Source organism: Carcharhinus amblyrhynchos, chromosome 20 (assembly GCF_965287045.1).
Source record: "Carcharhinus amblyrhynchos chromosome 20, sCarAmb.v2.hapA, whole genome shotgun sequence".
NCBI classification, from domain to species: Eukaryota; Metazoa; Chordata; class Chondrichthyes; order Carcharhiniformes; family Carcharhinidae; genus Carcharhinus; species Carcharhinus amblyrhynchos.
This window is the reverse complement of record NC_137343.1, coordinates 24,619,107-24,645,394: the sequence shown is the minus strand read 5'-3', so window position 1 is coordinate 24,645,394 and position 26,288 is coordinate 24,619,107.

Sequence of the window (26,288 nt, the reverse complement as noted above, 5' to 3'; positions counted from 1 at the left end):
GGGTAGTAGTTGGGTTGAATTGGGATGGGTTGTCAAGTTGTGAGGAGCAATATGTGGGTGGTTAGGAGGGTGGTCGTATAGTTAGGAAAAGTAGATTGGTTCGGAGGGCAGTCAGATATGGTTGTAGCGGTAGTTTGGTGGCCATGGTCAGGTCAGGAGAGGAGGAGGGGGTTCAGAAAAGGCATAGTTGAGGGGGGTAGTTGGGTGGGCAGGAAAGGTAGTCAGATCTGGGGCAGGGGAAGCAGGCAGTGTCAGGTATTGCTGGGAGAATAGTTGTGTGATCGGCGGTAGTCTTGTGATCCAGAGGGGTAGGTAGTTAGCTTAGGTTGGGTAAGTAACTGGGTGGTCAGCAGTAGTCAGGCCCGGTTGGGAAGTCGTTAATTTGTCAGGGTATTCGGGTCAGATTGGGTTGGGGGAGTTTGGGTTAGATCAGGAGGATAGTTTGGGTGATCGAGGGATAGTCAGAGAGGCTGGGGGATAGTTGATTTGGGTCAGAGGTTGTCAGAGGGATGATTGAGGAGTTGGATGTGGAGTTACCCAGGTGTTAGGCCAGATTTTAATTTGTCCAATATTTTGTGGGTAACTATCAAAATAAGGACCATATATTCCTCTCAAGCCTCCAACTCCAGTTCAGAGTTGGATGGTCTCAGGAAGAGGGGAACAATAGCACGGCTGCTTATTTAATGACACAAGAGTGAATGAGGTCTGGAATTCACTGCCTGACTTTATCTGCACACTGTTATGATATAAAGTAATGCTGATGCATTATCATGCTTACCTTTATCTATTGAGCAGATGCCACCAACTAGTTTTGCTATCATTCTTTTGCCCGTGGCATTGTCAAGTCATCTCGTAAATCATCCCATGATGGGGAAGGTGATGAATACGATATTGAAAGGAATGATAGCTGGAAAACATTGTATGCATCCTGACTTGAAACCATATGTGTCAAGAAAGCTTGAATTGACCATTTTAGCTGGGTGTCTATTGTGGGGAATCCAACTGATCATTCAGCCTAGTCTGCATGGAAGAATTCTTGGACAACCACATGAAGGACATCCTGGTATAGCCCAGATGAAGAAATTAACATGTAGTTATTTTTGGTGATTGGGTTTGGAAGCTCAGATTTAAGTTAAAGTAGGACAGTGTCAATCCTGTGTACAAATATGAAATACAGTACTATTGTCTCCTTTACACCCCTACAATGCCATGGCAAAAATTGCATGTAGATTTTGCTGGTCTGGTTGCTGGTTACGTGTTCTTCTTCATAGTTGATGCACAGTCAAAGTAGGCAGAAGTTGTTATCGAATTTAGTACAACGGAACAATCATTGAAAGACTTGACAAAATGTTTACAAGATCTGGTAAAATGGAACAGATTGTTAATGGTAATGATTCACAGTTTACTTCACAAGAGTTTCAGAATTATCTCAAAATAAAGAGTATTCAGCATATAATATTCACATCTTATCACCCATCAACCAATGGATTAGCTGAAAGGTTCATACGCTCCTTAAAATATTATTTAAAAGCTTCAAGAGAGGAAGATTCATTATCATGTTGGTTGAACAGCTTTTTGGCATCCTATATATTCACTGATGTGACTACCCAAAGTTCACTTGCATTACTACTCTTAAAGAAAAAGTTGAGAATTACATTTGATTTGTTAATGCCTCCAGAAACTTCAGAAATAATAGAGCTTCAACACCAATCTCAAGTTATTAAACAAGAAGTGAGGGCAAAACAATGTTCATTTCAACAAGGAGATTGTACTTATGCCATGAGTGAGAAATGGATGCCAGCCATAGTTTTAGCAAAAACATGTCCAAGTTCTTATGTGTTTCAAATCAAAGATGAACTGCTTTGGTAACACCATGCTGACCAATTGTTGTCATTTCGAAATGATTCCTCAGAACCATCTCTGGAAGTACCAACTTCTTTAGTTCCTAGTGTCATGAATACTACTATGGAAGACTGAGTCGAATCTGAATTGCTTCGTGATTGTGTCTGTTCTATTATACCATCTGAAAATGATGCGGAATTAGTTCCAAGAGAAGTGTTTACTGAAGTTCAAAATCATACTTTTAAGGTCAAGGACAGCCAAATTCCAGAATGTTGTATACAACCAAAGAGGAATAAATGTACTCCTGATCGACTTTCTTATTGACTATGTATTATGATTAATGATACATAGTGCTGTGTCAAGTATTGTCAATCCTTTGTATAGCATCGTAGTAATTTTTTGTCAAGACCACAGAAGTAAAAGGGGAGGGATGTTTTATATTTAAGTGGTTGCATGATTGTTTTAAGATCTGGTCACATGACTTGATCATGAGGTTATTGGCATGTTTCACAGGCCCCTGTCTTAGTTTCATTTTGTGTTCTGTGCAGAGAACATCTTTTTCAACAAACCTGTTGCTGTTATTTTGAATAACCATATCTTTTCCTTTGGACCCCTAACAGAATTTGGACATTACATGCTGCGACAATTCGGTGGGCTCTTAACTTCTGGCGCTACGAGGAACACCAAATGTTTATATAGATTTGCTCTGAATTGCAATGTTGTGTTATTCTAATGCCATCATGTGGCTCTACTGATAAAAACAAACACACTTATCCAAATGCTAATGCAGTTACAAGCATGCATATCTGGTCGGGTATGTGTTATATTATCAGGCGCTCCAACCTAATGCATCCTATTAAAATTGAATCTCCTGGTTTTACCTTTTTTGTACTGATCTTGAGAGATATTAAGATTGAAAGATGTGGAGAGCTGTAGGTGTTGTTGATTTTGAACTTATCTGGATGTTTTCTTCCCTGCACCGAGGGAACTGGTGCTCCTGAAGGGTAGGGAAAAAGAATGGAAACTTGTAATAAAAACAGAAAATGCTGGATAAACTCAGCAGGAATTGCAGGCAAGGCTGGCATTTATTTTACATCTCCAAACACCTTGAAAAGGTGGAGGTGGGCAGTCTTCTTAATTCATTGTAGTTTTTCTTAAAGGGAGTTTGATAAAACTGAAAGGGTGGCTAGGCCACGTCAAAGGGCCATTAAGAACCTACCACAGTTGGTGTAGAGTCACGTGTAAGAAGCACAGGTTTCCTTCCCTGAAGGACATTGGTGAACTGGTCAAGTTTTATCAAGTCCAGCCACTTCATGGTTACCCTCTACCAGTTTTTTACTACCAAAACTCTTCTAAACTTCACTTGAATTGTTGGAGTGCTATTCTGGGATTTTAATTTGGGTTCACTAGATTTATTATTCCAGGTCAATATGACTGATTTTAATGAGACAATATGGGGTGCCCTGGCCTCATTTTCAAGGAATCATGTTTATTGGGTGTCTCAGCAGAGATCTGCCACAATGATCTTGAGGAATGAGCTGCCTTTGGAGCCCTGTGAACTGAAGACTGTGTATGGATACTGAAAAGAGCTGAAGAAATAACAAATATGTGAAAACTTTTCATCTAAGGATGCCACGCAACAATCCAAGAGGTTACAATCTCAGTGGCCAGGTCTGAAATTGTGCTCCAGTTATCTCTAGGACTCTGCACCTGGGATAAATCTGGACAATGCCAAAGACCTGAAACAGGAGGGCGGTATAGGGAATTGCACTATACCCAACAGATGCCATTTGAGGAAAATTTTCTCCATGCTCTATATCCATAACCATGATTGAAATTTTGTCTTCAAGGTGAAGTCCTTGAATGCTTCCCAAATCAATATCTGCATTTTCAACAACAACCTGTTTGAATATCATCAGTCATGTTTCGCCCATGAAACAAACTTTAACCAAACTCACAATGTGATTATGGTGAATTATATCAAAATTTGTCAGGACGGCACAGTGGCATGGTGATTAGCACTGCTACTTCACAGTACCAGGAATCCAGGTTTGATTCACGGCTTGGGTCGCTGTCTGTGCAGAGTCTGCATATTCTCTCCATGTCTATGTGGGTTTCCTCCGGGTGCTCCGATTTCTTCCCATGGTCCAAAAGATGTGTTGGTTAGGTGGATTGGCCATGCTAAATTCTATCTCAGTGTACCCAAACAAGTGTCAGTGTGAGGTGACTAGGGGATTTTCACAGTAACCTCATTGTAGTGTTAATGTAAGCCTACTTGTGGCTAATAAATAAGTAAATTGTTCCATTCTTAACCATTCAATTGTAGGCAGAGCTATGGCAGCAATGGACTCACTTTCCACCCTTGCACCAGGATCTTTGAAGTCCTTTGAGGTGTACCATTGGCCTTCTCCTTTTCCTCATGTGCATGCTTTCCTTTGGCAACATCGTCTGAAGATACGGGGCAAGTTTCAACATATATGCTGAGAACATCCGGCTCTAACCCTCCACATCATCCAAAACTGCCAGTGATCAGATAGAGACAGAATAACATAATACAGATATATTTATCGCCTTTACCATGGTAAAAGATGATAAACAGATCCAACAGATCCAAACAGATTCAACAGGTCAAAATCAAATCCAACAATGATAGTAGCTTACTGGATAAATGTGCCATATCTGCAGGATATACTGATATTCTAAGGTTAATCATTAGAGAATATGTTGGTGACCCTTTGGTACAGGACACAAAACTTGAACGCAGATTGAAGTCAAGACTTCACATTAAATGAAAATTTGGCAGCAATTTTTCTGCTAGGCTGTAATTTAATTAATGAGGATGAGGTCACAATTCCCATAATTATGTCTGAATGCAATTCCATAGATATTGGCCAAAAGGAATTATTGAGAAAGGAAAGCTTCTTAGAGACAGATTTGAGTCAGATGGAAACTAATACAACAACAATCACGTGCATTTATATTGCAACTTCAGCTTAATAAACCGTCACTTCACCAGAAAACTTTCAAACAATTTGATAATGAGTCACTTCAGGAGCTTCTTAAAACATCCTTTAAAAAGTACCTGGATGAGCACTTGGCACACCATAACATTGAAGACTATGGGCCAAGTGCTCGCAAGTGGGATTAGGTGGGCAGGTCAGGGCCTTTCATGCGTCGGTGCAGATTTGATGGGCTGAAGGGCCTCTCTTGCACTGTAGTATTCTGTGATTCTGAGCTATTAGGGAAGATGACCAAAACTCAATCAAAGCGGTAGGTTTTAAGGAGCATCTTAAAGAAGGAATGGAAGGGTGCGATGAATAGGCAAGGAATTTCAGACTTTGAATTAGGGCCAATGCAGTTGGAGGTATTAACACCATTGATGGAGAGATTAAAATTGGGGGTGCTGAAGTTGGAAATGGAAGGGGTAAATATCCTGGAGCATTGCAGGGCTAGAGGAGATTATAGCGACACTGAATGGTGAGGCCATGGAGGAATTTGAAAACCAGATTCATGCTTAATCAGGGACCTGTTCAGGTTATTGAGCACAGGAGTGATGCGTGAACATGACAAGGTGTGAATAATGGCATGAGCAGCAGAATTTTGGATGACTATGTATATGGAGGGTAAGAGATGGGAGGTTGGGGTCAGGAATGTATTGGATTAGTCTATTCTATGAGCAAGAATAGAGAATCTGGTGAACTGGTGCAGTGACAGTAATCTCTCCCTCAATGTCAACAAAACGAAGGAGATTGTCATTGACTTCAGGAAGCATAGAGGAGAACATTCCCCTCATCTACAACAACGAGAACAAAGTGGAAAGGATCGAGAGCTTCAAGTTTTTAGGTGTTCAAATCACCAACAACCTGTCCTTGTCCCCTCATGCCGATACTATATTTAAGAAAGCCCACCTACGGCTCTATTTTCTCAGAAGTCTAAGGAAATTTGACATGTCAACTGTGACTGTCACCAACTTTTACAGATGCACCATAGAAAATATTCTGTCTGGCTGTCTCACAGCTTGGTCTGGTTCCTGCTCTGCCCAAGACAGCAAGATTCTACAGAAAGTTGTGAATGTAGCCCAATCTATCATGCAAACTAGCCTCCCGTCCATTGACTCTGTCCACACTTCCTGCTGCTTGGCAAAGCAGCCAGCATAATTAAGGACCCCACACACCCAAACATTCTCTCTTCCACCTTCTTCCAACAGAAAACAGGTATAAAGGTTTGAGGTCACATACCAGCTAACTCAAGAACAGTTTCTTCCCTGCTGTTGTCAGACTTTTGAATGGATCTACCTTGCATTAAGTTGATCTTTCTCTACACCCCAGCCATGCCGATAACACTACATTCTGCACTCTCTCGTTTCTTTCTCTATGAATGGTAGCGTGCAAGAAACAATACTTTTCACTGCATGCTAATACATGTAACAATAATAAATCAAATCAAAATCAAATCAAAATTCTAGAGGTAACAAGGGCAGAGACAAGAGCTTCAAGATCTTGCTGGAGAAAACTTGGCAGAGAAAAGAGTTTCAAAAAGCAGATAAACTGAGGCAGAGTCCGTATCAGTTGAAGTTACTGAAATGTAAATAACTTTTAGCAATGGCATGGATTTGTTGTCAGAAGCTTATCATTGGGTCAGATAAAACGTCAATATTGAGAGTTATTTGGTCAGCCTTAGAGAGAGAGAGATGGAGCCAGTGGCCAGGAAACAAAGATTATGATGGAGCCAAATATGATGGCTTTCGTCTTCCCAATATTTAGCAGGAGGAAATTTCTGCTCATCCACTACTATGTATCGGATAAGCAGTTTGACAATTCAGAGTTGATTGGATGGTTGAGAGAGATGGTGGTGAAGTAGAGTTAGGGATGCTTCCATATATGTGAGAAGGACTTCAAAAATCATTAGACAGCAATAATAAATGAAGAATGGATAAATAATTGACAAAACAAGTTCAACACAGATACATGTGCAATGGTAATTTTTTAGGAAAAAGAGTGCATCACTTATTATTTGGAAGGTGCAAAATTGGGCGGAGTAGAGGAATGAAAGGATCTTGGAAGACAAATACAACAATCACGAAAGGTCATGCCACAGGTTAGACAAGTCAGAAAAATGCAAATCAAGAATCAAGTTTAATTTCCAGGAGGGATAAATTTGAAAAATAGAGAGGTGAATTCAAAAGTAATCAGCAAAAATATAATTTCAGCAAGCTAATGATAAATTGATGGAACAGTAGTTGGTGGAAGCTGATGAGCTTCATTTAAGTTAGATCTCTTAGAAAATAACATTTCACAATACAGTTTATTTGAGACATGACATGTGGTACATTTAGCAGCTTGAGAGGAGTAGGCAACTTAAGGACCTATTGTTCCCCAAGGTTTCCATGACTGGGATCTTCTCCCATTTGTGTCTGTTTAGACTAATTGGTGAGAGAGTGATTACAGTAAGAAGTTTCACAACACTACGTTAAAGTCCAACAGGTTTATTTGGCAGCACAAGCTTTTGGAGTCTCAGGCTCCTTCTTCAGATGAGTGAAGAGTTGTGTTCACAAACAGGGCATACATAGATACAACCTCAATTTACAAGATCATGGTTGGAACGTGAGTCTTTACAGATAATCAAGTCTTAAAGGTACAGACAATGTGAGTGGAGAGAGGGCCAAGCACAGGTTAAAGAGGTGTGTATTGTCTCCAGCCAGGACATTTAGTGAGATTTTGCAAGCCCTGGCAAGTTGTGGGGGTTACAGATAATGTGACATGAGCGCAAGATCCTGGTTGAGGCTGTCCTCATGCGTGTGGAAACTGGCTTATCATTTCTGCTCACCGATTCTGTGTTGTCGTGTGTCGTGAAGGCTGCCTTGGAGAACGCTTACCCGAAGATCAGAGGCTCAATGCCTGTGACTACTGAAGTGTTCCCCAAGTAGAAGGAAATACTCCTGCCTAGTGATTGTCGAGCGACGTTCCTTCATCTGTTGTCATAGGGTCTGCATGGTCTCCCTAATGTACCATGCCTCGGGACATCTTTCCTGCAGCGTATTACGTAGACAATGTTGGCTGAGTCACGAGTATGTACCGTGTACCTGGTGGATGGTGTTCTCACGTGAGATGATGGCATCCATGTTGATGATCCGGCACGTCTTGCAGAAGTTACTGTGGCAAGGTTGTGTGGTGTTGTGGTCACTGTTCTCCTGAAGGCTGGGTGGTTTGCTGCGGACAATGGTTTGTTTGAGGATGTGTGATTGTTTGAAGGCAAGAAGTGGGGGTGTGGGGATGGCTTTGGCGAGATGTTTGTCTTCATCGGTAACATGTTGAAGGCTCCGGAGAAGATGTTGTAGCTTCTCTGTTTTGGGAAGTACTGGATGATGAAGGTGCTCTGTGAGCCGTGTTCCGTGTTTGTCTTCTGAGGAGGCTGGTGCAGTTTTTCATTGTGGCGCATCAGAGCTGTCGATCGATGAGTCGAGTGCCATATCATGTTCTTATGAGAGTATCCTTCAGTGTCTATAGGTGTCTGTTGCGATCCTCCTCATCTGAGCGGATTCTGTATATGGAGGGCTTGTCCAAAGGGGATGGTTTCTTTAATGTGTTTAGGTTGGAAGCTGGAGAAGTGGAGCATTATGAGTTTATTCCTGGGCTTGCGGTAAAGCGAAGTGCTGAGGTGACCATACTTGATGGAGGTGCGTGTGTCCAAGAACGCAATTCCGGAGAGTAGTCCATGGTGAGTCCGATGGAACTTGTTGATGTCATCGTATAGTTGTTTCAATGACTGTTCTCCATGAGTCTAAAGGAAGAAAATGTCATCAATGTATCAAGTATATAGCATTGGTTGAAGGTCCTGTATGGTGAAGAGATCTTGTTCAAACCTATGCATAAAGACGTTGGCATATTGAGGTGCGAAGTTTGCCCCCATGGCTGTTCCATGTGTGATGAAGAACTGGTTGTTGGAAGTGAAGACGTTGTGGTCCAGGATGAAGTGGATGAGTTGCAGAACTGCATCTGGAGATTGTTGGCATTGAGTACTGAGGCAGTTGCAGCGATGCCGTTGTGGTGGTGGATGCTGGTGTAGAGCGCTGAGACATCCATTGTGACGAGAAGTGCTCCTGGTTCAACTGCTCCATGTGTACTGAGTTTCTGTAGGAAGTCCGTAGTGCTGCGACAGAAGCTGGAGGTTCTTTGTACAATGGGTTTCAGGATGCCCTCAATGTAGCTGGAGAGGTTTTCACACAGGGTGCCATTGCTCGATACGATGGACCGGTGATTGCCATGAAGAGTAATTGCTCTGGTGAGTCACTAGCTCCTTTATTAATGTATCATCTGAGTAGGATGAGAACTAGCTGGACCACTATTTTCTGTCCAGCAATTCTTATGTTCGTAAGTGAGGAAATGCACACTTGGGAATGGGAATGGATAATTCATGATAGCAACTGCTAGTAAAGTAATGTTGTAGTGCCTGGCTTTGCCCTTTCTGGTGGGGTTATTGAATTTCTCAAGGCATGCAGCCACATCACTGGATACTGCAACTGGCTTTTATGGACTTTGGCATCACTTATCAAGCTCTGTACCCCATTACATCTATGACTCAATATGTCTAAGCTGCAGCAAGATTTTTATTACTTTAAAGTAAGGGCCCAGCTTCTGCCTCGATATCTGTGAGGCATCTCTTCAACTTCACAGTGAAACAATTGTTCCAAACAGCAATTTTCACCCAAAGTTGTTGCAAGCTTTAAATTCTCTCCTTCCAGCAGATTTTCATGGTAATTTCATTGCAATATTAATGTAAACATACTTGTAATTAATAAATAAACTTTCAATGAAGGTGATACATAATCCTTAGGGACTAAGCACGCTGAGGCAATGAAGATCACCCTGGATGTACAATGGGCTCAGATATGTCCCACACCGGCACATTTTAGCTGTCTGCTGCCCGAATTGCATCTGGAAAGAAGGGGTGAAAAATCAATCCCTCTTACTTTGTGTCCCATATTAAATATACTTGATCAAATGATCTCCAGCAAGTTTTACTTTAATTTGTTTTTGCATTCCTTCATGTAATGGAAGGGCCAGCAAATATGAGAAGGCACTTTATTCAATAGTGATACAGCAACACTTCTTTTTTTCACTTGTTATAATGATGAGTGCTCTGTTAAATATGGATGAGGGTACTTGACAAGCACTTACAACTGTTTCAAATAATAATAAGTCGCAGTCAACTGATTAACAAGAACAAAATGCTTCTGGTATTACCTTAATTCATTTTTAAAGGGCTCAGTGACAGTGATTACCAAACAATAAGATTAAATAACTGGTGTAAATTTCTCTTGTGCTGGGTAAGCTGTTTTAATTAGCACAAAGGCTTTTATAAGCCTATTGTAGCCTTTGGAAACATTTTATATGTGCCTAATTCTATGCTGTCATGGAATTGCGTTTAATTTTTTCAGTTGTGTTCTAAACAATAGACTTTTTGAATACAGTGAAATCCTGTTGAATTAGAAGTTTCTTATGATGCAAGTTACATTTATTGAGAAATATTGTACTTGACAGACTTCTGAACAGCTTGGAAATTTGTTTAAATATAACCGATTTAATTATTTTAAATTACATTTGTTTCACTCACAAAATGACCAAAAGACAGAGGAACTCTGTAAAGTTATTTTTGGTCAGTCTTTGTGGTCAACAATGTGGGTAATGTTAGCATTGGAGAACAAAATACTTGTCCATTCCGGTCACTCATTGTCAGCATCAAATATTCCCAATTCCAGTGTAACGTACTTGAAATACAGAGCAGATGTCCCACTCTAACAGCACTAGAGCACCCCCTACTGCAGCTTTATAACATTCTCATTTTCAACGCACGCTTCTGAGTGAGATTTGAAATCTGTTTGTATTTTACGCCGTGCCCACTGGTTTGTAAGAACTGGCGTGAGATTGTCTGATCTCATCTCAGCGAAGGGAAACTTTGTGGTCAACCAAAACCCGGTAAATCCCATGGAATCCCTGACACCCACAGACAGAGCTTTGCTTTATTTGTGCTGGACGAATGGATGATGCTGCAGAGCCACATTTTATTTCTCATATTAAAACAAAATACTGTGGATGCTGAAATAAAAACAGAAAATGCCAGAAATGCTCAGCAGATCTGGCAGCATCAGTGGAGAGAGAAACAGATTTAACTTTCCAGGTCAATGACCTTTCACCCTGAAATATTAGCTCAGTTTCTCTCTCCATTTGTTTTGATTTGATTTATTATTGTCACATTTATTAACATACAGTGAAAAGTATTGTTTCTTAAGTGCTCTACAGACAGCACATATCGTTCATGGAGAAGGAAACGAGAGAGTGCAAAATGTAGTGTTACAGTCATAGGAAGATCAACTTTATGCAAGGTAAGTCCATTCAAAAGTCTGACAGCAGCGGGAAAGAAGCTGTTCTTGAAGCGGTTGGTGTGTGACCTCAGACTTTTGTATCTTTTTCCCAAAGGAAGAAGGTGGAAGAGAAAATGTCCGTGTGCATGGTGTCCTTAATTTTACTGGCTGCTTTGCCAAGGCAGGGCGAAGTGTAGACAGAGTCAATGGATGGGAGGCTGGTTTGCGTGATGGATCGGGCTACATTCCTTTTGTGGTTCCTTGTGGTCTTGGGCAGAGCAGAAGACATACCAAGCTGCGATACACCCAGAAAGAATGGTGCATCTGTAAAAGTTGGTGAGAGTCGTTGCTGACATATCAAATTTCCTCAGTTTTCTGATAAAGTAGAGGCATTGGTGGGCTTTCTTAACTATAGTGTCAGCATGTCGACCAGAATATGTTGTTGGTGATCTCAACGTCTAAAAACCTTGAAGCTCTTGACCCTTTCTACTTTCTACTTGGATGTGGCCTCATCTTCTAAGCATTTCCAGCATTTTCTGTATCTTTTTATTGCCTGCCCCAAGTTGGCCAAAGAAAATAATGGACCCTCTCCTTGAGTTGTTGGAGTCCTTATACTGACGATGCTCCCATGACAGTATTAGATTGGGAATTCTAGTATTTTGACCTAGCAATGGTGAGGACATAACAAAACTTGTAGGTGATAATATTCTATAATTCTGTTATTTTGCTGGACACAAAATAAAATTATTAATGAGCTGAATTTTTCCATGGTGGGAGTGGAGGGGTTTTCTGCCCCCTACCCCAGAAGAAAAGTTGTGTGCTTCCCGCTTTCTTGGCAAAGCACCCAACATAATCAAGGCCCCCATGCACGTGGACATTCTCTTTTCTATCTTCTTCTGTCGAAAGGCTGAGGTCATATACCAACCAACTCAAGAACAGCTTCTTCTCTGCTGCCATCAGACTTCTGAATGGACCTACCTCATATTAAGCTGATCTTTCTCTATATTCAAGCTATGTACTCTATTGTTTCCTTCTCTATGAACAGTATGCTTTGCATAGCACGCAAGAAACAATACTTTTCACTGTATGCTACTACATGTAACAATAATAAATCAAATCAAATAAAAATATTGTCAGAAAGCTGTAAAATGACATTGCAGGCATTCTTAACAAGCTGAGGGTTGGACATAGACCTCTCAGTGGCAGTAAGTCCCACTCTGGAGAACTGATGTTTGGCTGGCAGCTCTTAAAAATAAAAGTTTGTTTAGTAATCACAAGTAAGGCTTACTGCATTGAAGTTACTGTGAAATTCCCCTAGTCACCACATTTCAGTGCCTGTTCAGGTCAGTGCATCTTTCTGACTGTGGGAGGAAACTGGAGCACCCAGAGGAAACCCACGCAGACAAGGAGAGAATGTGCAAACTCCACACAGACAGTGATCCAAGCCAAGACTCAAACCCAAGTTCCTGCTGCCATGAGGCAGCAGTGCTAACCACTGTGTCAGTGTGCCACCCTGGCAGTAACTCTTGCAGTCTCAGCTGAGCCAGATGGGAATATTTTGCACTGCTGGGACTGAAAGGGGTCCCATAACATTTGAAGAAAGGACACCAGACTGAGCTAAGTCTAGGATGTTTGGATGGTGAGGGATCAAGCCCCATTAACGGCTTCAGTAGGCCTAAAGGCTGACTGGTGTCATATATTTTTAAAAATGTGATTTATTACATTGATGTTTTGCTTAGGAAACATCCGCTCACCAACACCCCGTCCCCTGACCTCAGCTACCACCTCCTCCCCAAGCCCCCACTTTGCTTCTTTCAAAGATGTAGATATAAACAACGTGGTAAATTCCATGATGAACTCTATGACAGACTACTGGTTCCCCAGGGATCCTGAGCAGATATTATTGCAGCACTGAAATTGGAGCCACAGTCTGATTACTTCCCCCCTTACCTGAGTCTGACAGCAGCATAAAAAGAAGTAGTTTCACGATGAGCTTTCCTCTGTTCTCTCTTGACTTTTGCTGACAGCTGTAAAGTGACTTGATAATCGCTCTAGGAAATAGGAGCCAATCTTACAATTCAAAAACAATGCTTGCTTTCAATTTAAGCCAATGTTACTCTCCTTGCGAGCATCTGTTTTCAAAATGTATGAAGCAAGTATATTTTCTTTTATTAGCAATTTTAAAAAAATTCATGTGCTGAACTGTGAAACAAACCCAGAAAATGGATTGAACATTAACTGAGAAAAATTGGGGAGGTTGGATTGGGTGGTAGGCATTGCTGAAGTGTCAGAAGTCCATTTCCCGGTCACTTTTGGTTCATTGAGTCTCATTGTCATGCAGGTTTTGAAAGTTAACAGCTTTGTCTGGGTTCCTCGAGTATCCTAGCACTTGACAGCTTCCTTGAAGCAAGGACTTGGTTTGTTCAGGTGGTAATTGCCTTCACATTTACCTTCCGTATCCAGGAACCTGCCTGAACAATCGCCACAACTGGGCCTCCTCCCACTGACTATCGAACGCCCCCCCCCACCCTAAGGCTTCTGATCCCTTCATCCAGAGGCCTCTGATCTGATCCCCACTTACCCATCAAGACCCCAATTCTCCCCCAGCATAGACAACCTCCTTGAGTTGTCTCTCCCACCCCCCCTTTACCCCCCCCGACCCCCACTACCAACCACTTGATTATCTGCCCCTCTGATTGCCCCCCCCCAATTCCCCTCTAGTTTGAGACCACCCCACCCAAGTTCTATCACCCTGTTCCCAAGTGAACTTACTGTGGCTCTGACTATCACTGAATGGCTTCCCACCTGATTGAAGGCCCAGATGTCAACACACTGCACCTCAGGGCGGGGAATCATTCCACGAAGGTATGAACACTTCACATTAAAACTACACAGTGTGTCAGCAGTGAGGGGGATTCCCGTGGTGGGTTCCCCCCAATCTTTACACTCACACTCCCAGGGGGTAAGGACTGTGAAGATTCTAAATATCTAAATATCTCTGCAGGTTAGCCAGTGCCGGTGTGGGGAGAAATCTTTTTGAGTTCTAATGAAAGCTGACTGACCTGAAACATTAACTTATTCTCCCCCTACAGATGCTTCCTGATCTGCTGGGTGTTCCCAGCATTTTCTGTTATTTAAGAGTTACAGGATCTGCACTATTTAGTTGCTGCCCCAGAAAATATCATTCTTGGTCAATTTACAACTGAAAGAGAAGGCGAGTTCAAGATTTATTTGTAACCTTTTGTTAAAAGACAAGATCAGCTAAGAAGTGGGTTGACAAGGACAAGTCAGGACATGCACTGACAAAGAGAAATAGGAGAATTATAAGGAGGCCAAGAATGCCAAATTGTAATGACTATTATCTTAAAGTGGCTGCTAAATGGTTCAACAATATCCGAACAGAGTTGAAAGAGAGGCATCAAGTGTTTAACACTTTATGAAGATAAATTCAGATGACGATTAGATATACAGATATTAAAAAGGCATTAGCAAGTCAAAAAGGATCCCTTCATCCTATCATGGCTAAAACAAAAATGCACATGATACCCAAATAGGCTAAAAAAAGGTTTAAAAATGTCTGATTTGAAGTTTGGATCCAAGGCTGTAGGCTGGTCTGAAGAGGATAAAGTACTACTGTCAAAAGTTTGCACTAATCTTCAAAAGTAGCTTTCATTCTTGAAAACTCTTCTTGGAAAAAGGGACATACAAATGAGATAAAAGCGAATTACTGCAGATGCTGGAATCTAAAACCAAAAGAGAAATACCGGAAAATCTCAGAAGGTCTGGCAGCATCTGTAAAGAGAGAAAAGAGCTGACCTCTTGAGTCCAGGTGATATATTGTCAAAGCTTTATTAATGGCTGTTGGCTAGTATGGGAATCAAACCGTCAATCTTGGCATTATTAGCAGCATGCTCTAACCAACTGAGCTGACCGGCCAGTGCAGCACAATGGCACATGCAAATGAGAGTTTGGTGATTTGCTTTTCAAAGTTATAGAATCAAAGAATCCTACATCGCAGAAGAAGGCCATTTGGCGCCTTGAGCCTGCACTGACCACAATTCCACTCAGGCCCTTATCCCCATAACTCCATGCATTTACCCTTGCTAATTCCTTGATACTAGTGGGCAATTTAGCATGGCCAATCCACCATGTATTTACTTTAAGTACCGCACAGAATTTCTGTGCAAATGCTAAACTATCATTGCAAGCTTTCCCCACTGTGTCCATGTTTAGCCTGCAGCATGTTGGGAATTATAGGGACATGTGCATGCTGAGAACTCCTATGTAGAAATTCTACCACCCCTCCTACCATGGATTCAGAGCAGGCGAGGGGAGGACAATGGAAATGTCTGTTGACCTCAGGCAGGATTTTCCAATCTCGCTGGAACTAGGCCATAGAATCCCAGCCCTAATATTGTTTGTCTTTTAAATCAATTGAATCTTTGATTTTGCATAAAGTAAGGCATACAGTGAGAAATGGTGTTGTGTACAAAGAAAATCTGTCGTATGAGCAGATTTTTTTGTTTTTACTATGGTGCACTCCCTATTTTGGTGCTAATAAATACTCATGGTAGCAGATGACATATCTTAAAAAGTATTTTGGAGGAAGTTAAGTTAATTGATTCTGCTCCTTGCTAGCTGTTTATTGTTGCTGATGATTGATTTTTATTTGGTGGTTTTTGCAATTGTTAATAGCATGTTTTCTCTTGCTATCTTGTAATTGGCATGTTCAATGCATGTTCATTTGTGATATGTCACAGCTTCAGAAATATGAAGCTGAAATGTGACATTGAAATTCGCATGATTTACACAGATGCTGAAGTGGGATGTCAGAAGCCCTGAAGTGTGACAGAGAAGTGTTTGTATCAATGTTATTCTAATAGTAGTAAGTTGCCTGTGTGATTGCTCACCATCAGTTGGTGAATACATTTACTTTTATAAAAACAATGGCAATGGATTTAGGAACGAATTCAGAAATTCATTTCACAGAAATATCTATTGGCCAGAAAGTGAATCCAGAGGGTAGTGGGGAGAGAGCATAATTTTACCAAGCCCTTGGAGAGAAGTTTGAGTGGCAGATTGAATAATCCTGTTATCCAGAAAAAATAACTAAACTGGGAAAAATTCCGTATTTGTTCTGGCCAACTATTTACATGGAGTGTGCAATTTTCTCAAAACTGCGCAGAGTGTTGGATCAGGCAAGGAAACCTTTATGAAACTTGTCAGCAGGGCATTCAGAAGAAGGAGGCTGATAAGGCAGGGGTCTTGGTACTTGTTGGTACTAATAACATAGATGGAAAGAGGGATGAGGTTTTGCATCAAGAATTCAGGGAGTTAGGCAGTAGACTAAAAAGCAAGACCTCCTGTATTGTAATCTCAGGATTACTCCCAGTGCCACAGAAATAGGAGGAGAGTGCAGATGAATGTGTGGCTTAAGAATTGGTGCAGGAAGGAGCGTTTTAAATTCCTGAATCACTGGCACCATTTCTGGGGAAGGTGGGGCCTGTACAAAGCAGGATGGTCTACATCTGAACCAGAACATCCTTGTGGGACGTTTTGCTAGTGCTGTTGGGATGAGTTTAAACTAATTTGGCAGGGGGAGGGAACACAGATTGTTAGCAGATTAAGGGCATGGAATCATAGCGAAACAAACAAGTCAGAGGGAGTGCAGCTATATTAAATTTCAAAGGAGTAAGGCTAGGCTGGATGACCTCTACTTTAACACCAGGAGTGTTGCAGGGAAAACAGATGAGTTGTGGGCGATGATTGACACGTGGAATTGTGATATAGTAGCCAACACAGAGACATGGTTGAAGGAAGGACACGATTGGCAAGTCAACATTCTGGGATGTAGAATCTTCAGGTGAGACAGGGAAGGAGGTAAAAGAGGAGGAAGCATTGCATTATTAGTTAAGGAGTCAGTTACTGCAGTAAGGAGAGAAGTTATTGTGGAGGGGGCATCAAATGAAACTTTGTTTGTAAAGCTTAGGAATAAAAAAGGGGCAGCCACATTGTTAGATGCTTATTATAGACCCCCAGATAGTCAGAGGAATACTGAGGAGCAAACATGTGATCAGTTTGTGGAGGTGTGTAAAAACAGTAACATTAGGGTTACTATGTTAGGAGATTTCAACTTTCCCAACATTAACTGGGTACACATAGTGTTAAGGGCTTGGATGGAATAGATGTCTTGAAATGTGTACAGGAGAACTTTTTAAAATCAATATGTGGAGGGCCCAACAAGGGAAGAATTGTACTGGACCTAATTCTGGAGAATGAAGCCGGACAAGTAGTTGAGGTGGTGGTGAGGGAACATTTTAGTGATAGTGATCACAACATGGTGCAATTTAAGCTTATTACTGACAAGGAAATTGACAAGCTGCAAAAAATGTTTTGGATTGTGGGAGAGCAGATTTTAGTAAAATTAAACAGGATCTGGCCAAAGTAGATTGGGAACAGCTGCTAATGGGAAAATCTATAGAAGGACAGTGGGAGGCATTCAAAGCGTAAATGGGGAGGGTGCCAAGCCCAGCATGCTCCCTCTAGGATGATAGGTAGGAATAACATGCCTAGACAGCCATACAAGAGTTATTGAGGATACAATGAGAAAGAAAAGAAAGGCTTTTAAAAAGTACAAGGTGAGCAAATCGGTGGAGGCATTAGTGAGGTATAGAAAGTGCAGGGTGGAGCTTAAGAAAGCAATTAGGAATGCAAAGAGGGGATATGCGAAAGCTCTGGCTGGTAAAAGCAGGGAAAATCCATGGATATTCTTTAAGTATATCAATGGGAAGAGGATAACCAAGGAAAGAATAGGGCCCATTAGGGACCAATGGGGCAATCTGTGGATGGAGCCAGGGGACATTCGTAGAGTGTTGAATGAATACATCATACCCGTCTTCACCCAAGAGAATGAGGGCAATGGTATGGAATTCAGGGAGAGAGACTGTGAGGTTCTTGAGCAAATTGACATATGGAAGGACAAGATACTGAAGGTGTTGGCAGCCTTAAAAGTGGATAAATCCCCAGGTCCAGGTGAATTATGCCCTAGGCTGCTGTGAGAGGCAAGGGAAGAGATTGCAGTGGCTCTGACCCAAATTTTCAATTCCTCTGGCTACAGGGAAGGTGCCAGATGACTGGAGATCAGCTAATGTAGTTCCACTATTTAAGTAGGGTTGTAGAGTTAAACCAAGGAACTACAAACCAGTGAATCTCATGTCAGTTATAGGGAAACTTTTAGAGAAACTTCTGAAGAAGACCATCTATCTCTACTTGAACAGGTAAAGCTTTCAGGGATAGTCAGCATGGCTTCTTCAGAGGGAGGTCACACCTAACAAATTTGATTGAATTTTTTGAAGAGGTGACCTGGTGTGTAGACAGGGTAGTGCAGTTGATGTGGTTTATATGGATTTCAGCAAAGCCTTTGACAAGATCCCACATGGGAGACTTACAAAGAAGGTAAATTCACACAGGATACAGGGTAATTTGATAAAATGGATTCAAAATTGGCTCAGATGTAGGAGACAGAGGGTGATGACAGAAGGCTGCTTTAGCGACTAGAAGCTAGTGTCCAGTGGCATATCACAGGATCTGTATTGGGCCCCCTATTATTCATCATTTATATAAATGACATTGATGACTATGTGCGGGGTAGGATTAGTAAATTTGTGGATGATACAAAGGATGGATAATTAGTTAACAGAGAGGCCGTGTGTCTTGGGCTACGAGAAGATATAGACAGAATGATCAAATGAGCAAATAAGTGGCAGATGGAATTTAACCCTGAAAAGTGTGAGGTGATACACTTTGGAAGGAGTAATTTGATAAGGAAATATTCAATGACGGGTAGGACAGTAGGAAATTCTGTGGAACCAAGGGACCTTAGCATATTTGCCCACAGATCTCCGAAAGTGGAAGGACGTGTTAGTAGGGTGGTGAAAAAAGCATATGGGCACTTGCCTTTATCAGTCGAGCCATAGATTACAAAAACAGGGAAGTCATGTTGGAGTTGTATAGAACTTTGGTGAGGCTGCAGCTAAAATACTGTGTGAAGTTCTGGTCACCACATTAACAAAAGGATGTGATTGTGTTGGAGGTAGTGCAGAGGAGATTCACCAAGATGCTGCCCGGGATGGAACATTTAAATTATGAAGAGAGGTTGTATAGCCTTGGTTTATTTTCATTGGAGCAGAGAAGACTGAGGGGTGATTTGATCTGAAAGTTAAATTTAAGGCCTCCCCACCCCACCTCCCCCCTGCCCCCACCCAATGGAAATTGGGATTCACCCCCAGCCCCCACCCATTAGAGATCTGGACCCTCTGGCAGACAAGGGAATACTCCCCAACCCCACAAGCGGAAAGTGAATACTCCCCTCTATCCACCTTCACCATGCAAACATTGTGCAGCCCCCCCCCTTCATCCACAACACGAAGATCAGGGTAATCACCCACCCTCCCCTCCCCTCCGGCATCAGAGCCTTCAGGCTTCAGGGCACTCACCCCACTCATCATTGCTCCTCCACTCATCTCCCCCTGCCTCCCCATAGTGACCGAGGCAGTACCCTTCTCTATCACAGGCACCACTCCCACCACTCTTCATAGGCACAACTACTCACCGTCCACTCCCCCCTCAACAAGCATTGCCTCCACATTAAATGAATTACTCATAACTACTCACCCCCACCCCCAAAAGCATTGCCTCCACATTAAATGAAAATTTCATTTAAATCAGCAGTATCCTTTGAGTTGTTGCTAGTCTGCCTTTTCATGTTTGATTATGGAGTGAAAGAAATCTCCAGTTGGTTAGTGCAATGGCTGCTTGAATAGTCAGCACATGGTTTGGTCTTTGGTAATTAATTCAGGGTCTGATTTTAAATAGTGTCAATAAGTTGGATCTGAACTTCATGGGCACTTTCTTTTACTTTTAAAACTTCATGATATTTATACTCGGTGATATAGATTTGAGACAATGCATTCCAAAACAATAAAGAAATAACTGGATACACCAACAAATCTTAACAAATAAAGACAGCTGCTGCAAACACACATACACACCATTGACAATAATATGATAAAGAGATACAAAACCATTTCAAAGTAGGCAATGTTCAAATATTTCTGATATTGGAGCTCATGAAGAGGGGTCTGTTCAAGGATCCATTGTGGTAGAACTAAACCTCGTTGAATTTTGAATAATCAGCATAGATCATATTTATTCTAAATCTCAGAAACTGTGCCAGGGCCAGGTATCCGTTCAAGGAAATGAGAAAATTAAGGTTTACAAAATGGTGTTGACAATAGTCTTCAAGACTAGGTTTAAAAAAAGATTGTCTAGTTTAAAATGGGAAATTCAACATCGGGGGCGGCACGGTGGTTAGCATTGCTGCCTCACAGAGCCAGGGACCTGGGTTCCATTCCTGGCTTGGGTCACTGACTGTCTGTGTAGAGTTTGCACATTCTCCCTGTGTCTGTGTGGGTGTCCTCCAGGTGCTCCGGTTTCCTCCCACACTCTGAAGATGTGCGGTTAGGTTGATTGGCCATGCTAAATTGTCAGGGGGTTAGTAGCGTAAATAAGTAGGGTTACGGTGATAGGCCCTGGTTGGGAACATGGTCAGTGCTGACTCGATGGGCCTCTTGGCCTCATTCTGCGCTCTAGGGATTCTATGATAATCTATTATTGCAAGAATACTTTTTAGATCATCAGGAGCCAAGCTACCTGTAATGTTTGTTTCACCCTTAGGAGCAGCATTAAGAATATATGCAACTTGTGCAAGTGAATGGGATCCTGAGTGGATCAAGTGACATCGGATAAAGTACATTATATTTTGTATCAATGTCTTGTAAAATCCCCAAACCAAAGTTCTGCACAGCGATTTAGCAAATTTAATTTAAATTAAATTATTAAACCTACAATAGAAAATTAGTTTTAGTAATGGTTACCCAATCAACTGTCAGTGATTGTTGCAAAACCAAATTGGATTCACTGATGTCCTTTGTGGAGGGAACTGTGTCATCCTTACCTGATCTGGTCTATATATGATTCACAGACCCAGAGCCAACCACACATTTCAAGGGCAAGTAGGGATGGGCAATAAATGCGGCCTTGCCAGTGGCAGCCATATTCCAGGAAAGAATAAAGAACAAAATTTGCATACAGCAAGCTTTGACCAACACTGAAATCATTGATCAGATAATCTGTTTTAGCAATGTGATAGGTTGATGGCTCAATATTGGCCTGGACGATGATGAGACTAACTTTACTCTGTGGCAAATAGTGACCACAATTCTGTAAACTTTAGGATAGTAATGGAAAAAGATGAGTGTTGTCCTGCGGGTAAAGTACTGAATTGGGGAAAGGCTAACTATAGCCGGATTAGGCAGGAATTGGTGGCTGTTGATTGGGAGAGGCTGTTCGAGGGTAAATCCACATCTGGCACGTGGGAGTCTTTTAAGGAGCAGTTGATTGGGATGCAGGACAGGCATGTGCCTGTAAAAAGGAAGGATAGGGAAGGTAGGATTTGAGAGCTGTGGATAACCAGGGAAATTGAGGGTCTGATCAAAAAGAAAAGAGAGGCATACATTAGGTCCAAGCAGCTAAAAACAGATGGAGCACTGGAGGAATACAGAGAAAGTAGGAAAGAACTCAAACAGGGAGTTAGAAGGGCAAAAAGGAGTCATGAAATGTTCTTGGCAGACAGGATTAAGGAGAATCCTAAGGCATTTTATTCATATGTTAGGAACAAGGGAGTTGTCGGGGAAAAAAATCGGACCTCTCAGGGACAAAGGAAGGGAATTATGCTTAGAGCCCAAGGAAGTAGGTGAGATCCTAAATGAATACTTTGCATCAGTATTCGCAAAGGAGAGGGGCGTGTTGACTGGGAATCTCTCAGAGGGATGTGTTGACCCGTTAGAGAAAATATCAATTACAAGGGAGGAAGTGTTAGGTTTTCTAGGGAACATTGAGACAGACAAATCCCCAGGGCCTGATGGCATCTATCCTAGACTGCTCAGGGAGACAAGAGATGAAATTGCTGGGCCTTTAACAGAAATCTTTGTCTCTTCGCTGGATACAGGTGAGGTCCCAGAGGATTGGAGGATAGCGAATGTGGTCCCGTTATTTAAGAAGACTAGCAAGGATAACTCGGGTAATTATAGGCCGGTGAGCTTGATGTCCATGGTAGGGAAATTGTTGGAGAGGATTCTTAGAGATAGGATGTATGCACATTTAGAACAGAATAATCTCATTAGCGATAGACAGCATGGTTTTGTAAGAGGGAGGCCATGCCTCACAAATTTGGTTGAGTTTTTTGAGGAGGTGACGAAAACAATTGACGAGGGAAGGGCCGTGGATGTCATCTATATGGATTTTAGTAAAGCGTTTGACAAAGCCCCTCATGGCAGGTTGATGTGAAAGGTTAAATCTCACGGGATAAAAGGAGAGCTTGCTAGATGGGTGGATAGTTAGGCTGAGCCATAGGAGACAGAGGGTAGCAGTGGAAGGATCATTTTCCAGCTGGAGGTCTGTTTCTAGTGGTGTTCAGCAGAGCTCTGTACTGAGACTTCTGCTGTTTGTGATATATATAAATGATTGGAAGAAAGTGTAACTGGTGTGATTAGTAAGTTTGCAGACAACACAAAGATGGCTGGACTTGCAGGTAGTGATGAACATTGTCAGAGAATACAGCAGGATACAGATAGGCTGGAAAATTGGGCAGAGAAATGGCAGATGGAATTTAATCCAGATAAATGCAAAGTGATACATTTTGGTAGAACTAATGTAGGCGGGAGCTATACAATAAATGGCAGAACCATCAGGAGTATAGACACACAGAGGGACCTGGGTGTGCAGGTCCACAGATTCTTAAAGGTGGCAACACAGGTGGAGAAGGCGGTGAAGAAGGCATATGGCATGCTTGCCTGTATATAGTATAGAGTATAAAAATTGGCGTACGATGTTACAGCTATATAGAACATTGGTTAGGCCACATTTGGAATACTGCGTCCAGTTCTGGTCGCCACACTACCAGAAGGATGTGGAAGCTTTGGAGACAGTACAGAAAAGGTTTATCAGGATGTTGCCTGGTATGGAGGGTCTTAGCTATAAGGAGAGATTGGGTAAACTGGGGTTGTTCTCCCTGGAAAGACGGAGGATGAGGGGCAACCTAATAGAGGTGTATAAAATTATGAAGGGCATGGTGAGCGTGAACAGTAGGAAACTTTTTCCCAAATCGGCGGTGATGAACACAAGGGGTCACAGGTTCAAGGTGAGGGGGGCAAGGTTTAACACAGATGTCAGAGGGATGTATTTTACACAGAGGGTGGTGGGGGCCTGGAATGCACTGCCAAGCAAGGTGGTAGAGGTGGACACGCTGGGACCGTTTAAGACTTATCTGGATAGCCACATGAACAGACTGGGAATGGAGGGATACAAACAAATAGTCTAGTTGGAAGCATGAGCGGCGCAGGCTTGGAGGGCTGAAGGGCCTGTTTCCTGCGCTGTGTTGTTCTTTGTTCTTTGTTATATCACTTAGCATTGACTACAATAACAAACATGTTCAATAAGTGAATAGCCCATGGTTAAAGTCCAATTTCCTTCTGTATTTCATTTCCTGTAAGTGGAGTGACTTGCACCAGACAGCATTGACTACAATAGCAAATATTACTGGAAGGAGGAAAACCACAAGTTTCAGAACAAAATTCAAATTTATTGAACAAAATCAATGAGCTATCCAAAATTTGTCAGGGTGACCTAACAGCATCTGGTCTTCCAAAATCTACTGACTTAGACTTGCTGAGATAGTGTGTAAAGTTTTACAATGGATAGGGGTAATAAAATGCAGTATGGTAGTACAGTGGTTATGGTATTGGACACTCAAAGTCCTTGCTTAATGATCTAGAGACAAAAGTTCAAAGCCCACCACTGCAGTTGGAAAATTTAAATGCAGTTATTTAAATAAATCTGAAATTAAAAAACTAATACTAATGGTGCTCATGAAACTAACATTGTAAAAACCAGTGTCCTATCAGGAAGGAAATCTGCCATCCTTAGCTTGTCTGGTTATCTGAGAATCCAAACCCACAGCAATGTGGTTAACTCCACAACTGCCCTCAAATGGTCAACCAATCCACTTAAAAAGGCGCTCACCATCATTTCCTCAAAAGCAATAGAATAGGCAATACATTCTGGCTTTGCTAGCAGTGATGTGGAGATGCAGGTGTTGTACTGGGGTAAACACAGTAAGAAGTCTCACAACACCAGGTTAAAGTCCAACAGGTTTATTTGGTAGCAAATGCTACTAGCAATTCGCTAGCAATGCCCACATCCTGTGAATGAATTATTTAAAAAACATCAAAATTCTTCCAGAGAAAGGAAATAGAAGGGTATGAATGTTAGAAGTTGAGGAAATACTTCCCTGTTGGCTTCACTACGTGTTGTGGGAGAGCTTCATTTATTAGTGACCCCGCCCCCCGTGGCTAGCCTAAACAGCCGACCATTTGGCCAAATCACTTGAACAATTCTCAATTTTAATTGCTTGAAAGGCTGTTTTAAGAGATGGAAATTTCTGTGCTGTCGTTGTCACGGGTAAACGCAGTGGCTTGGCCACGCAAAACAATACGGAGAGGCCCTGGTGAAGGAAAGCAAACACCGTCAGCTACAGAGCTTTATTCAATGACTTAATCAGTATGGACCATTCAACATTTTAACATTTGATGAATTCCCGCCACTGACAGTGTCTCGCGAGTTAGTCGATGAAAATGTTTTGTTTGGTGGTGAGTGCATTCCGGGAAATGTAGTTACAGAGAAACAAGCTGAAAACTACAATTCCGATAATACTTCACTCCTACCGGTGAGAGAACTCAGAGACACACAGTTTGTTCGCCATCAAGAAGGCTGAATGAAACGTCTTTAATCTAAAACCCAGGCTGAGACAAAAGAAACAGGCCGAACTCTAAACATTAAATAACCGAGTTTGTTGATTTATTCAGAAAATGATGCCGTTTAATTTCAAAGCAAATGTTATTCCAGGTCTATAACTGGCTTAAATGAAGTCGGAAAATCCAAGCTGATTACTGTGAAGTAATTATTGGAGCGATTTGAAAGGTTGGGTTTACGGAACCTGTTGTCTTGTGAACAATACCGTTGGAATTAAAAGCCGAGATATCTGAGTGCTGGGGTTTCTGTTCCATACTCCTTTCTCTCAGCAGTACAATTTGCTACCTTTTTAATGCATTGATAGTGAATCAATCGGATATTTAATTCGTGACTTAACATAAGTCATCACTTGTGCTAATCATCGTTTTATAGCCCTATAAATATACCACATTGGAACTCAGGAATTCCTTGGTTTGGTTTAGTTTAGCTGGTTGACTTAAAAGAGTTGGAGTTCTGGAACTCAGACATAGGACCACTCAAGTGTAATGCTTTTGGAGAGGTTTTATGTTTATTTATTAGTGTCACAACTAGGCTTACATTAACACTGCAATGAAGATGTGACATGATACACACAGTGTATGAATTTCTTTAAGATTAATGGGTTGCACAAAGGTTAGCACTGCTGCCTCACAATGCCTGGGACCTGGGTTCAAGATGTGGGTATGCCAGCATTGGACTGGTGTAAACACAGTGAAAAGTCTGACAACACCAGGTTTTAGTCCAACCTATTTGTTTGATAATATACTCACAAGCTTTCGGGAGTATATTATCAAATAAATAGGTTGGACTAAAACCTGGTGTTGTCAGACTTTTCACCTGGGTTCAAGCCAGACTTCGAGTCACTGTCTGTATGGAGTTTGCACGTTCTCCCCGTGTCTGCATGGGTTTCCTCCAGGTGCTCTGGTTTCCACCCACACTCCAACGGTGTGCGGGTTAGGTTGATTGACCATGGTAAATTGCCCCTTAGTGTCAAGGGGATTAGCAGAGTAAATACGTGAGTTTACGGGTATAGGGACTGGTGGAATTGTTGATGGTGCAAGCTCAAGTGGCCTCCTACAGCACTCTAGGAATTGTAAAATTGAATTACAGAGTTAGGTATTACACGGATTCTGGAAGGCAGTTTGGGGTATTTTATGCACTAGTTGAGGTGCTTGTA